Below are 15183 nucleotides of genomic sequence, written 5' to 3'. Positions count from 1 at the left end.
AACTTTCAGAAAAGGAGTCATGGATTGCAATTCTAATCTCTATTTCTTTGCTACATCTTATTGTGTAAGTCATTTGATTTATTAGCTTCTTTGGCTTTCTCTCAGAGAAAATAGTCCTTTCTTCCCACTTACTCTCAAGGAAAATGTTGAACATCATGGACATTTACAAAGATAATACAGTTTATTTGAAAGAACATCAAACCAAGAATAAAATTGTCCAGGCCAAATTATTTAAAGTTATCCTCTTCTGGGGGATAAGTTTTTCAATAAATAGTCACATCTCTGGGTCTCTGTTTCCTAAAGTATAAAATAAGGGATTTTGAGTAGTGGAAGTCTAAATTTCTTCCAAATTATAATAAAATAAAGAGCTTTTGGTGTTTTCTTCTCTTCTCCTTCTATGAGAAGCAAGCCAAAGTAAACTTGAGATAAGAAAATGCATGTATGGGATAAAAGATAAAAATTATGATACTGTGTAACAGAAAAAATATGCCAGTGCTTTTAGCAACACACACAACCTTTTTGGCAACACCCCCCCCCACACACACACACACAGGTAGCTGGTACAACCTTCCTAATTATTTTGTTGTTGTTATTGTTGTTTTTGTTAGGTAACATTATTTGTATTTTACAAATGAGGAAAACGAATCACAGAGAATCAAACAGAATAGTTTGGCCAAAGTCTCACAGCCAATTAGTGTCAGAATCCAACTTGAAACACACAGGCAGTTTGGCTACATAGCTTATGCTCTTAAACTCTGAGCTATAATGTTAGTTTTCTCACTGAAATGTGATAGTCCAGGATCTTTATAAATGTGGTAAGTTCTTACATTGTTCAGAGATACCTGAAAGACTACCTCTGGCCATGAACAGAACCTCTATAGCGATAGCTTGCCTTCAAAGCATAATCCCAGGAGTCCTGTCTCATCATTATACCTTCTTTACAAAGAAATAAGTTGCTCCTAATGACAGAGCCACATGTTGGTGGAGAATTATCTGTGTGTTTTGGTTTGTTGCAGCTAATTCATTGTAGTCATGGGAAATGGTCTCTCTGATATTTGCTGTACTCTAATTTCCTGAACAATATGTCCTTTTCTCTCGTGTGTCTCCTCTGGAAGGTCTTCCTGAGGTTTCCTGCAGTATTGTAATTCTTGTGGATTTTGCAAAGTGGTTTTGTGACGTTTGAGACTAGAGGCAGAGTAAGAAAATGTTAACCGCTTCCTTCCCTCATCAGAGGAAGGAACAACTTGAATGATGACACCAATAATAAGAATGATAATAAGATGGGATTTTTTAATCCATATACAATCCAGAGTTGAAGTATTTATTTCCATTTTGGAAAGTTTGCTTTAGCAGCGGTATAATGCGTTGTAGGGGAACAATACTTCTTAGGAAGAACCAAGTCGGGGAATGCAGCAGTAACCCATGTGACAAATGATAGTGACCAAATTGATACGATGGTTAGAGAAATGGGAAAAAAAACAGTGTTGACTGAACTGGAGAAATACTGAAGAGATGATTTTGCTGAAATGGTACAATGGCTTGTGATGGGGGCGGGGGGTGAGAGAGAGAGAGAGGAAGTTGTTAAAGTAATACCTACATATCTAACTTCAAAGTTAGGAGGATTGTGGACAAATTACTTCCCACCTTTAGCTTCAGCTTTTTCATATGTGAAGGAGACATGCCTACCTGGTGAGCACATTGGAGCATTCTAGGGAAAGAGCAAAAGCACCAGAACAGAGGCAGAAGGAGATAATGCTCACTGAAAATATTATTATTTAAGAGCCATTGGCAAATTATTATTTTACCATAGACTTGCAAAATATGTAAGAAGCCTTGACAAAACAGGTGACAAGATGAACAAAATGCACCGGGACAGGAAAGTGTATTACCAATTCCTATTCTTTTCTGGAATCTTACAAAAATTTTTTTAATTTATTTAGTTTGAGAGAGAGGAACAGAGCATGAGCAGGGGAGGAGCAGAGAGAGGGGGAGAGAGAGGATCCCAAGCAGGCCCCACGCTCAGAGTGTGGAGACCTACACAACACTCAATCCCATGAACTGTGAGATCATGACCTGAGCCAAAATCAAGAGTCGGACACTTAATGGACTGAGCCGACCAGGCACCCCTCTTTTCTGGAATCTAAACAGCCAGAACAGTAATAGTCAGAAGTAATTTCAATTTTTTTCAAGTCTACTTATTTATTTTGAGAGAGAGAGAGAGAACAGAGGAGGGGCAGAGAGAGAGAGAGAGGGAGAATTCCCACCAGGCTCCCCACTGTCAGCATGGAACCTGATGTGGGGCTCGAACTCATGAGCCATGAGATCATGACCCGAGCCAAAATCAAGAGTCTGATGATGCTTAACTGTCTGAGCCACCCAGGTTCCCCAGAAGTAATTTTAATTCATAGCTCTTTTGTGAGAGAATTAGGCAAATTATAACTAAACATACTTCTCATAAGAAGTAAAAATTTGAGAAATCCTATGTGTTAACTCAACCCAAGACCATGCTTGTCACCAAAGTGGGCAAGGGGGTCTCAAATTAGATATGCTTCTGGAATGAGGGCGCGGGGGGACCCCCAGTACTTACAATCCAGTCATCAATATCTGTGTGCAGAGCATTAGAACTCTCATTCTTCCCTCTGTGTCTGTAGGCTGGAATGCAGAAGAGTCACAGGGTGACAGCAGAAGGTATTTGCTGAAGATGGCAAAGCCTTCGTTGGCCAAGGTCTCTAAACACGTTTATAGAGAAGACCGCGTGTGCCTAACTGCTCACCTACCCACTTCTATTACTTGTGAGAGAAGTAAACCTGTAGAATGTTAAATTACTGAAATTCTAAGGTGTATTACAACAGCTGGTATACAGTTTACTAATTTACTTATTTTTCTGTTTGCCCCACCCACCAGGAGCCTGTAAGAGATGGAATCCTTGGTGCTGTCACTAAACATCCTGGAGCAAAGCCAAAAGTCACCTACCTCCAGACATCTTTCTGTATGAGAGGAATATACTCCTATTTGTTTAAGCTACTATTACCTGCGTTTTTCCTTTGCTTGGAACCAAGAGCCTTCCCAGCTGATAACACCATTAATGAGGCTAACTGAAAAGTAAAAGTCAGTCTCAGATGTGGGGCTCTGAGTGACAGTTCTTGGTCATGTCAAGCAGAATTTAGCTCCTTTGTGTGAGCGAAGCAAAATCAGGTTTATTCAAACAGGAGGAGCACTTATAAAAGCTTTGTTGCTTTTGTGGAAATTTAGCTTTTTCATCAAAATGCTTGCTATGTTTCTATATGACAATCGTAAGGTACTTGAAAGTAAATTTAAAAAAAACTGGCATTTAATGACTTAGTTCATTCTTGGGGCGCCTGGGTGGCTCGGTCGGTTAAGCGTCCGACTTCGGCTCAGGTCATGATCTCACGGTCCGTGAGTTCGAGCCCCGTGTCGGGCTCTGTGCTGACCACTCGGAGCCTGGAGCCTGTTTCAGATTCTGTGTCTCCCTCTCTCTCTGCCCCTCCCCTGTTCATGCTCTGTCTCTCTCTGTGTCAAAAATAAATAAACGTTAAAAAAATTTTTTTAAAAAAATGTTCTGCCATTTCCTTGGCTGTGATGGAAATTTTGTTTACATAGTCGTCCTCTTTCTGTGAGAACCGAAATATTGGCCAAGCACAATAAAGTGTGTGCTTAACATCGCTAATGGAAACACTACATGTAGCCCTGTTCCTTTGTCAGAAATCAGATGGATTAAGACTGGGATAGAAATTTAAATGTCATAAGTGTATATTCAGAAAGTTACTTTAATTTTCTTTTTTAATCCCAGTATCAGTTTATTGAGATGTCACTAGCCTCTTTCTCTTGGGGAAAATAAAAATAAAAAATAAATAAATAAAAATGGGAAAAATTTCAGTTAGTTGATTTTTTTTTCATTTGATTTTTTTTTCATTCAAATTTCATTTGAATTCAGTTAAATGAAAAACAGTGATATTTTCCCATGCCAGGCAAGTGAAACTGGAAAGATTATGTAGAATAATCTATCACGAAGTCAAAAGAGCTTGGGAATTTTTTTGTACGTTTTCTCACTGGTGGAAATGGTCACTGAAGCTAACACAAAGCTTTAAACAATTAAGATTGCACTTCTGAATCAATGTTAGTTGAGTCAGAAAATTAGTTGTAGTAACACTTTTTCTTTTGGAGATAAGATTAATTTATTATAGAAATGCTTTATTAATTAATTTATTTATTTGTTAATTACCTAGCCTGTTTATTACCATTTTGTTCACTGAATTATCTAATACTACCAAGCACTCACTATATGAACATTCTCTCTAAATAACAACCTTGCTCTAAAGAGAGAGTTTAGGGTTGCAGGAGGTATAATGGTTTTGAAGTCAGACATTCCTGAGTCTGAAGTCCAGCTTGGCTCTGTGCTGCTTCTGTGACCTCAGGGAATTTAGGTAAGGCATCCACACTCCAACTTTCATCTTCTCCTAATGGACGCTACAGATTTGATTCAAGGATAAGGTGAGATAGCATATATAAAATGCCTAGCTCAGTTTCTAGACCGGAGGCAGTTCTGGATATGTGTTCTGTTCTTAAAGAGTTGACAACATAGTCTACCACGCAAAGGAGGTATGGATAGAACAGTTGGGGGGGGGTGGCTTGTGCAGAAAAGGAAGCATGGAAAAGATGACTTATGAACTGAGTGTTGATAAAAGGGTCTTATCTGAACGTGGAGAGACGTGTGGGTGTATCTTCTATTGCCCCTTTAGGAAGGAATATCTTCTTGCTTCTCGCACAGCAGCAGAGTGATGTATTTTTTTCAGTATTAACTGCACATCAGCTTTGTTAATGTACTGGATGATTTGAGTTCTTTCTTATTATCCCTCATTATTTGCTGTCTTGCCCAATTTAACGTCATCCATCTGAAAGCTGGAAAATTGTGTTTAGATTCTTTTTCATTGTTGTTTGGGTTAAGCAGGCTTGAAAGTGTTGAATCCTTAATGACCCATCTTCATTATGTGAGGAAATTACATAATGCAGTGTACCAGCTTGGCATTTAACCTTAAATTTTAACTGCATTATTTAGCCATTAACCTTATGTTTCATGTGACCCCCCATTCTTAGGATGATCAGTAGAGGCTCATTTCTGCATTATTGTGGGATATATTAAATTAAATTCAACCAAACCTCCCAAGGACCTATCACGATGGGCCCAGGTATTTCATATGTTCTTCTTTTTATCCTCGAGCCCTACCGTGCTACCCAGTACACATCAGGCACGCAATAAATATTTTTTAATGAATAAATGCTAGGGGCTCTGAAGGATACCAGTACGAATAGGGTGGTATCCTTATTCTAAATTTCTAAAAATGATTATGAAGGTGTCTTTGTTGGTTTGGGCTGCTATAACAAAAATACTATAAACTGGGTGGCTTATAAACCTCTAACATTCATTTCTGATAGTGTTAGAGACAGGGAAGTCTAAGACAGGGTGTCTAGTGAAAGCCTGCTTCCTCACAGAGCAGGCTTCTTAGTGTGTCCTCACATGGCAGAAGGGTCCAGGGAGCTCTGTGGGGGTCTCTCGTATAAGAACACTAATCCCACATACGAGGGGTCCACTCTCATGAACTGAGCACCTCCCAAAGGCCCCCCTCCTATATCATGACAATGAGCATTAGATTTCAACATGTGAATTTAGAGGCGGGAGGGGGAAACAAATGTTCAGTCTGTAGCAGAGGGCTAATTAAAACAGAATAATTCCATGTGTCTGGTTATATATGAAGGGACACAAAGTAGTAATAGGAACTAGATGGTGGAAAGGAGATAACAACTGGTTGGCAAATGAGAACCAGAAGACCGTGCAAAAGGAAATACTGGAGCACAGAGTAAACATGTGATTGAGGAAACGATTCTTTGAGGTATACCTGTACAATTCAGATACATCAGATACATCACTGTGTTGTCCATGAGAGAAACGACCATGCCTATCCTATATGTATCCTTCCCACACTATGCAGGCATGAATAATCCCAGACATGTGGTAAATAGTAAATACTGTATAGTTTGTATATAACATAGACTGGATTGATTGATAAGATTAATCAGCTTCTATGAAAAAGATGGGCCTATCTAGTAACATTCATTGCTGTTGTTATTTATTGTGGGTTTTACAGTTAAAGAGAAATTACACAAAGAAAAATTATATTTTGTGTGGTATTGCTTAGGGCTCAAATGGAAACTATCTTAAACTTTCCATGTAAATCAAGAAGACCTTCACAAGCATAAGGTTAAAGTGTTTGGAGTTGGAAAATTTGGTTTCATATTGAGAACCATCACTTTCTAGCTATGTAAGTTGAGTAGGCTATCTGCCCTCATTTAGCCTCCATTTTAGTGTTACTAAAGTAACAGTAATGACCTCTACCTCAGTGGCTGTTTGCTAATTAAGTAGGATTAAGGTTCATAAAGTACTTAGGAAAATTTAGACCCTTGGTGCTTAAAAAAAAAAATCACCTTTTTTTGTATCAGTTAAAAGGCCTTGGTTTCCAAGTAATAGACATATCTAGCTCAGATTAACTTAAAGAATAAAGAAATTTCTTGGTACATATAATAAAAGCCCAGAGAAATGTATTTCAACTTGGGTCATGCAGGAAATCAATTCTTTCTTTCCACACTGACTTTAATGAATTGGTTTTATGTGCTGTCAAGTTAGCTGTGGTTACCCTCATGGCCCAACATAGCTGCATCGGTTCCAGACATCACATGTAAACATAGTAGTGGTCAAAGACATAATGGGACTGTTTTTCCCAGTATCTCATTCTTTTGATAACTATTATCTAGAATAAAACTCGTAGCTGTGTTTCCTGTCTCTTTGGCCAGAAATGAGACATATTCATGCCTATAAGTTATTTCCTACCAGGATGGGATTATTTTTATTAGTATGGACAATTCATTTGGGATGGAGTAGATTTTGAGGAGTCAAAAAATGTCACTACCATAAAGTGTGATTTTCTAGCTTGGATTTTTATTTTATTTCAAAAACCTAGTAGCCACTCTTGAATTTTTTTTAAGTAGTCCAAAAAGAGGAAAATTTTCTAATGAAATAGTTTTCAATCTCATGTGAAGCTCATTGACTATTTCTTTCTATTCAGCAAAAATAGTCAAGTGTACTTATTCAACAAGGAAAAACAATCTTAGCTTTGTAAACTTCAGGTAAGCACTCAAAGATAAAAACATCATATTGAATCTTGTAAATAATTCTAATTACAGCAAATGAACTACACCTTTTTTTTTTTTTTTCAAATTTCTTTTACAAAAAATCCACTGACTCTTGATTGGCATGTATTTTTCATATGTTCTTTACCGTACGTATATTTAATTTTTATGAAGTAGTTTTCTATTCCATGAAATTGCATTTAACCAGAGATGAAATAGACATTTTGAATTACCCCCAAAGAGAGAGACATGACATCATTGAATGGTCAAATATCGATTTAGTAAGTTGTAGCAGTGTTTCAGAAGCAGCGACCTGCATGCCAACCATTAACTCACGTTGTATGTTCCCTTTATACTTTTTAGAAACTTTTAATGGTATAAGAAAACTCCACCACAGGACAATGCACAGGAAATCATAATTTAGTAGAGATTTTATCTTAAAATGCTACTTACAATAGATATATAAAGCTCTATGAAGAATTTGACCTTTTATGAAAAAAAAGCAGAATACAATAAGCAGGAAGGCTTCCCCCTAGATCTCAACATATTGGCCTATTTTTCCCAGATGTTTTTATTTTAGTGACTTTTTTTTGTTCCACATAAATGACAACACTTTTCTCCAAGTGTAAAAAGAATGAATGTTTATGGAAAAAAAATAGGTTGTGAAACATTACATTTGGCATTTCTGTTCAGTGCCAAGATTTAGTGATGTGGTGGGAAAGTTACAAATTATGAATGTGTTCATTCCATTGAATGACTATAACGTTTTCCTTTTATGGGTGAAATTTCCCATTTCCAATTTTATCTTTAAAACTTTTTTTTCATGCAATGTGCCTGTGTAAACCACACAACCCACTCAAAACTGCTAATGATTTACGTAACTCCCAGATGTTTAAAAACACGTAGGAAAAATTAAAGTAGCAAAACCAAACAATTAAACCACTAGTATTGTGACCATGACATTCGCTGGGAGGCTCTTGTATTTCTTGGTGAGTAGCATATGTTTGAGATTGTAAACTCATATTACAGCTCTTTATAACTCAGGATATGCCATGACATCTTGAGATCACAGAACAAATGCTGGTTTTGCGATACTCAAATTGAACTGCAGTTAAAATAATAGGTGACATAACATGAAAAATAAATACCAAAACTACTACTTTTGTGGACCTATATACAGTGTACATGAAGACTATTAACCACCCAACACATTTTTATGTTCTCACATACAGACAATCAAGAGAATAATAATTATCTGGGATTTTACATTTGTTTGGAAATCTGACAATTAAGACAGATTTTCAATATTATTTTTACTCAACTCAGTTTAGGATTATAGATATACATAATTTGCTTGTTGTAGGGCAGTTGCAGATGACTGCTTTTGTAGGTGGAGACTGAAAAGGGCAGTAAGTAAGGGGTGACAAGTGAAAGTTAATTAATTTTTCAAAAAACAACTCCTCAACATTCATGTCAGTGTTGCAGCATTCACAAATATTGGAATCCCTGACTCACAGTAATTAAACACATAAGAGAAAGAACCATATAAACCGACCACCAGTACATTCATTTCAAAAGGGACATTCCTTCCAAATGACCAGAGTTATTGTCTCTCTCATCCAGAAAATTCCCATCCCAGTTTGTGGTTCATGGGAAACTGGATTACTGTTTCAAATGTTGCTTGGAAAGCATGGAAACAAAGTACAGGCAAGCGGTGGGTTGGGCCAGATGAGGAGGTACCACTCTAAGGCAGCTGGTAAAGAGGTATCTTTTTTTTTTGGATATTCTGTGGCTGGCTGCACTTGTTCACTGTGAGGTTCTTTGGAATGTCTTTCTCTGGCTCTTCCGGACAATGGGAGTCTTTCTCCAATACAAACCATTAGTTTTCCACTTTCAAATTTGAGTCACAATCCAGTTATGTCACTCAAATTATCTCTGCATCACTTTTAGTAGCGTTTTGGATGTTCCCAATGGTTTTAGGTACACAGTTGCAATCTCAGTTTACTGCCAGATTTGCCTGGTGATGATATTCAAAGTCTCAGAGAACCCCTTTATTTGTTTGTTTACTTACTTATTTGCTTATTTATTTTAAGGTACCTCTCCCAAGATCCTCATATTTCTTATCCTCGGTAAAGCACTCATTTACTCTGTTCTCTAATTGTGCGTCTCTTTGTTCTGTATAATAATGCTGCTGATGATAATTAAGAGCTACTGCCTAATTACTAGTAACTCAAATGTCACAACAACTCCGGTACTGATGGAGCCAGGATCTGAAATCATGTTTGTATAGCCCAAAGGTCTATGAACTAATCATTAAATAAACAGAAGTAAACAAAATTGCCATTAAACCTAGAGTTATATATAAAGGTAATGATAGTAAGTAGTAAATATGCCAAGAATTAAATGAATCTCTCTTTACTAAGAAAAGTAACTAAATACTAAATAACAAATTCACGGTGGAAGTGCCACTGGTTGCTTCTTTCAGCTTTCTGCTGAAAGTCCCAAATGCAAAGCAACTTCAGGGAATGGTTTATAGGATTGTTTCCAATCCTTCATTACAAGAATGGTATGAATTGCACCTTCTTTCTCTCTCAGTGATTTTCTCAACTGTCTCTTACTGAATAATTTTTTTATTCCACATGAACTTTATTTCAAATCTCTCATTCTCGTTGAGCCCCCATATCTCCACTCTTAACAGATCTCCACTGTTAACAGATCATCTTCGGGGTCCTGGGTGGTTCAGTGGAGTGTCTGGCTTGGTATCAGGTCATGATCTCTTGGTTTGGGAGTTCCAGCTCCAGGTCAGGCTCGCTGCTGTAGCACAAAGCCTGCTTCAAATCTTCTGTCCACCCCTCTCTCTGCTGCTTCCTTGCTTGCTCTCTCTCTCTCAAAAATAAATAAATCTTAAAACAAACAAACAAAAAGTAACAGTTAATCTTGCCCCTGTTTATTGTCTGTACAAGTACAAATAAATGGTAAGGGACCACCTAAGTACTCATATTCTATCTAGAAATTTCAACAAATGAGTTTTATTTCAGAATTCTAAAGTGGTTTTAAATAATCTTGTTGAACCAAAGAAAATACACTCTATAAATTATGAGAAGTAGCGATTTTCCAGAATACTGGAATAGACAAATAAGATAAATGTTTTTTTTTTTTCAAAAAGGACATTAGGATATATTACAAAAAAGATGAAAAGTTTATTACTAAACCTAGGTAAAAATGATAACAGAATTATGGATTTTATTATATATGTACATTTCATAGGTAAAGTTTTGTTTTGTGCCTAAGTGTTACATTTAAAATTTTTAAATGTATTAAAAATTTAAATCATGTATAAAAGTAAATTATACCAAATTTGAAAAATACAATGAAGTGCAAAGCAAAAAGTAAATAAATATAAAGGAAAACAAAGCAAACATACAAACCCCACCTCAGTATATTAGGTTTATTCAGAATTGTCCACTGCTCTCTTTGCTAATGTTACCTTGCAGAGTAGACTTTTCCAGACCACTGACTTTGGACTGGTGTATGTGACTTCTTTTGGTCAATGAAATATGGTGGCTTGGGTATGATGCTCCAGCAGAAGCATTAGAGGCAGTGAAGATTTTTTCCACACTTTTTGGATTCTTGTAATGCACATTTGGGGTACATCATTGGAATCATTTTGCCCTCTTGTGTCATTGCCTTCCACCAAAGGAAACCCCACAAAGAAAGCTCTCTTTCAGAGGACATTTAAACCTGATCTGTAGACTGAAGCCAAGCTCAAGGGAAACTATCTAAGACCAATGAGACCATGGAACCTGAAGGTATTTTAAGGTACAACACTCAACCTTTATGTAGTGTGAACAAGAAGCACATACTTGTAAGTTACTGAGATTTTGTTTTTCTTGCACATTAATACATGCAATACCCCATCTCTTTGCCCCTTCACCAAGTGGGATGGGTAGGGAAGAATCATTGTTAAATATTTTAAAGTATTTTTATAAAAAACTTTTATTGCTTATATCTTTTATGGTTTCAGGTGATATCTTAAAATGCAATTTTCTAGGCTCATATATAATTTAATATTGTCCATGACAGGACAGTTTCATAAAGCACATTTGTAATGGGTGCATATTATTTCATCATATGAAGACCCCAATGCATTTAATCATTCCCACATTGTTAGAACATTAGGTTGTTTCCAGTTTTAAATGGCACTAGAATAAGCATCTTTGATCTTAAACTTGTATTTATATTACAGATAATAAGGATAGGAGAGACTCTTAGAATGGAATTAATTTGTCAAAACAAGTACATATTTTAAGTTTGCTGATGCACATTGTTTTTGTCATCCAGCAATTTTGGACCAATTTACCCTTCACTCCCCAATACACAAAATTTCAATTTTGTTGTACTCTCATTGCTATTAGGAATTGAAACTTCTAAACATTTCCTAATTGTATAGGCAGAAATTGCATCTTGTTTCAATTCAGGTTAGAATTTAATTTTAAAATATTGAATTATAAGCATTAAAGAGAAAGGACTGCTCATCAGGAGTCAAGCTGCAATTATAGTGAATAAGTTATGTGACATTAATTTATGCCACACTGACATTGTTTACTTTGGAGGACAGCATCACAGAAATGGTATGCAAAGGAGTTCTGGAGACATAATACATTGGCATTTCAAAAAATTATTTTACAAAGGCTCTTTGTGAATAAAATTGAAAAGACATATACTTAAGAATATTAGAAATAGGTGAGTTTGTAATAGATTAAAATAGTGATTCAAATGTGGTTCTGCCAATAACTGGGGAGATTTTGAAAATCTAGTTTGAGTTATCACAATTATTTAAAGGTGTTGTAGGCATTTAGTAGGTGGGGGGTCAGGGATGATATATTTCTTGTATTTTATAAGATGGTTCTTTACAAAAAGAGCTTACCCCAAATGATGAGCACAATAGACTACAACATATAAGTATGGGGTCAATAACAACATAGATAATCTCTGTAATGTCTATGGAGTCTTTTTCCTTGGGTCCTGTCTCTTTCTCTCTCTCACCTTTTCTTCTTTCTTTCTTTTTTTTCTGTTCTCTCTCTCTCTCTTTCTGAGTGCATGCACCCCCCCACACACACACATACATACATGTTAAATATTTATTTGTGAACTCATTTAATGACTTGAATGGGGATAACACTGCCATGAAGTTCAAATTCATGAATAGCAAATTCAAGAATAAGAAAGAAAGAAGCCAATGTCTTGGCTAAAAAACTAAATTCCAAAATATTATAAAAGACCAACCGCTAGAAGTATTTTTAACAGGAAGAAATTTAAAACAGAAATAGTAACTTAAAATTCAATCACAAGAGTTGTATGGCCAAGAGTCAGTGAAAGCCTATTAACTTCCAGGAAATCAAGAGGTGTAGAAATTGACTATAGGCCCTCCCAATGATTTGAAAAAGTTTTACGTGGAATGTCTTGAAAACCTATCCACTGCCCTCTGTCCCCATTTCTACCAACTTTGGCCATTGTATAACAGCAATGGCTTCTTCTTTTCCTCCATGTTTTAAATCTCATATCAGTGTCTCTTACAGTCAGACCGTAAGCTATTACCCAACTAGCCAGGAAGTCAGAGAAATGTGGTTTTCAGATTTCAAACCCCTGTGATACTATGAGAATACAGAGGGGAGGCAGTGGTACTGAGATGTCAGTAGTCAATCTGGCACACTAGGCAGGATTTCCAAATTCTGTATATTTTCACTTTTATTTTTGCTCCTTGAAGCATAGTATAACTGCACCATCTGTTCCAATTTATTTTCTTCCTTAATTACATTCGTGCTTCAGCAGAAAGACTATAAAAGATATGTTCAAGATAGAATGCAGTTTCAGAGATATAACTATGTTGAAGGTATATGTAGGATGGGGAAGCCACTGTAGGATCTAGCTTCTGAAATCCATAATTTCAGCAACATTAACCACAGGAGAGCTTAAGTAGAACACTGGGATATCAGGTGGCTAGAAGAGGGACAATGCCAAAAATACAAGCATAGACTTACTAATGGTTATCAAGAGCAAGAATGAACTAGCTGGCACTGGGCGGAAGTCAGACAGATTCATGGAGAGCATGTAAAGTGAGAATTACAAAAGAAGGAACAGAAGGGTGAAGTTTATTTGATATGGACAGGAATAAAGGACTTCCCAGGTAAAGAGAAATTATCAGGAAAATTAAGGATGTACACAGGAACACTCAGATAGTTTTATTGGATGCATGGTACAACCATAGATATCCTTTTTCATAAGACACTCCTTAGCCATTCTATAAGTGTGTGGTGTCAATGTTATAAAACTTTCCCTTTCGTTTTCCATTAGTTTAGTGTTTTTCTTTTTTTAGCTCAATTCATTCTTTAACCTATTTTCCATTGACATATTGCATTCATTTCCCTAGATCTCCAAATTCTGGTCTTCAACATTCAGCATATAATAAGTGGCATTTGTCATAAATACAAAATAATGTCCATAATGTGTTCCCTGATGATTCCATGGGTCATGATATAGTTCATAATTACAAGGATGGAAGAGATGTCAATGTGTTCACAAACTTTGATTCTTTATGTTTTAGACCAATACTTGGCAAAAGGCCAGAAGGTAAATATTTTAGGTTTATGGGGCCATACATTATCTTGCAACTACTCAGTTTTGCTTTTGCAGTGTAAAAGCAGCCAATGACAATGCATAAATGAATGGGAGTGGATGTGTTTCAAGCAAATTTTTTTTTTTAACTGAGAGTGAAATTCAAGTTTCATATAACATTCATTTATCACAAAATGTTATTCTACTTTTGATTTTTCAACCATTTAGAAAAGTAAAGATTCTCAGCTCTCTGAGATACAAAAACCGGCCACATGCTGGATCTGGTCAATGAGCCAGAGTTTGCCAACCCCTGCGTTTGACCTACATATTGTCCTATAGTATCTACTAGCCACATATGGTTGTTGATCACTTGAAATGTAGCTAGTGTGACTGAAGAACTAGACTACTTATTTACTTATTTTTTACTTTAAATTTCAAAAAAGAAAGTCATTAGTTTAGTTATTATAAAGTTTGGAGCATTTGGAAGAACTTGGGTTTGCAAATCTACTTTCTAACTACAAGTTTTATGAAATATAAATAGCAATAAATATTTCTGATTAAAATTTAACATCTGAATTTAAATGTCCTGAATGTGTATAAAATACATACCAGATTTTGAAGACTTGGTATGGAAAAGAATGTAAAATGTCATTAATAACTTTATATTGAATACATGTTGAAATAATAAAATTTTGAATATATTGGTCTAATTCAATTGCTATAATTGAATAAATTTGTCTAAATAAAATATATTATTAAAAGTGCTTTTATCTGTTTCTTTTTACATTATAATGCAGCTACTAGAAAATTTACAATTACATATGTGGCTCACGTTTTATTTCTATTGGACTGAACTGCTCTAGACATACAGCTAGGTTACATTTCCTGGCGTCTCTTGCAATTTGGTGGGACTATATGACTGAGTTCAGGTTGAAGGAATGTGGGCAGTAGTGAAATAGGATACTTCTAAGCTTAGTTCATCAATATTTCCATGCTTTCTCTTTTCAGCCTCTGCCCAGTGAATGCGGAAAACTCAGAAGAAAACTAGGAGGCATTAGAGCATGCTACACAGAAAAATGGAGGAAGCTTGAGTCCTGAGAGATGGTGTAGGGGCCAGCTGGCCTGGAGAATGACCTGACCCAATATCCTTGCTTTGACCTATATCATTAGTAAGAAATAAACTTTTATTATATTAAGCCACTGAAGTTAGTATATTGTTTTTACAGTATATACTTTGCCTTAAATGATCCAATAAGATTTTAAAATTCCCGATGGAGCCAAGATAGAGTACACGGAATGGATCTACCTCTCTAAACAATTACAAAAACTGGATAGTCTATGAGAGCCATTTTTAGACTTAGAAAA

The 15183-nt window shown here is 36.0% G+C and overlaps 1 long non-coding RNA gene across 1 annotated transcript in view; it reads left to right on the top strand.

The window, feature by feature from the left end:
• The window catches only part of LOC121037763 (uncharacterized), a 277844-nt gene extending 262873 nt beyond the window's left edge, over positions 1–14971 (top strand). The window contains exons 2-3 of the long non-coding RNA XR_005793961.1: positions 2905–2989; positions 14827–14971. This is a non-coding gene — a long non-coding RNA (uncharacterized LOC121037763). The remainder of the gene's footprint in view (positions 1–2904; positions 2990–14826) is intronic.
• Positions 14972–15183: the final 212 nt, after the last annotated feature.

The sequence above is a fragment of the Herpailurus yagouaroundi genome, unplaced genomic scaffold, assembly GCF_014898765.1.
Source record: "Herpailurus yagouaroundi ecotype Mexico unplaced genomic scaffold, PumYag 28, whole genome shotgun sequence".
Taxonomy (NCBI): domain Eukaryota; kingdom Metazoa; phylum Chordata; class Mammalia; order Carnivora; family Felidae; genus Herpailurus; species Herpailurus yagouaroundi.
Note: the sequence above shows the minus strand (reverse complement) of the source record. Positions and strands in the feature narration are given on the sequence as shown.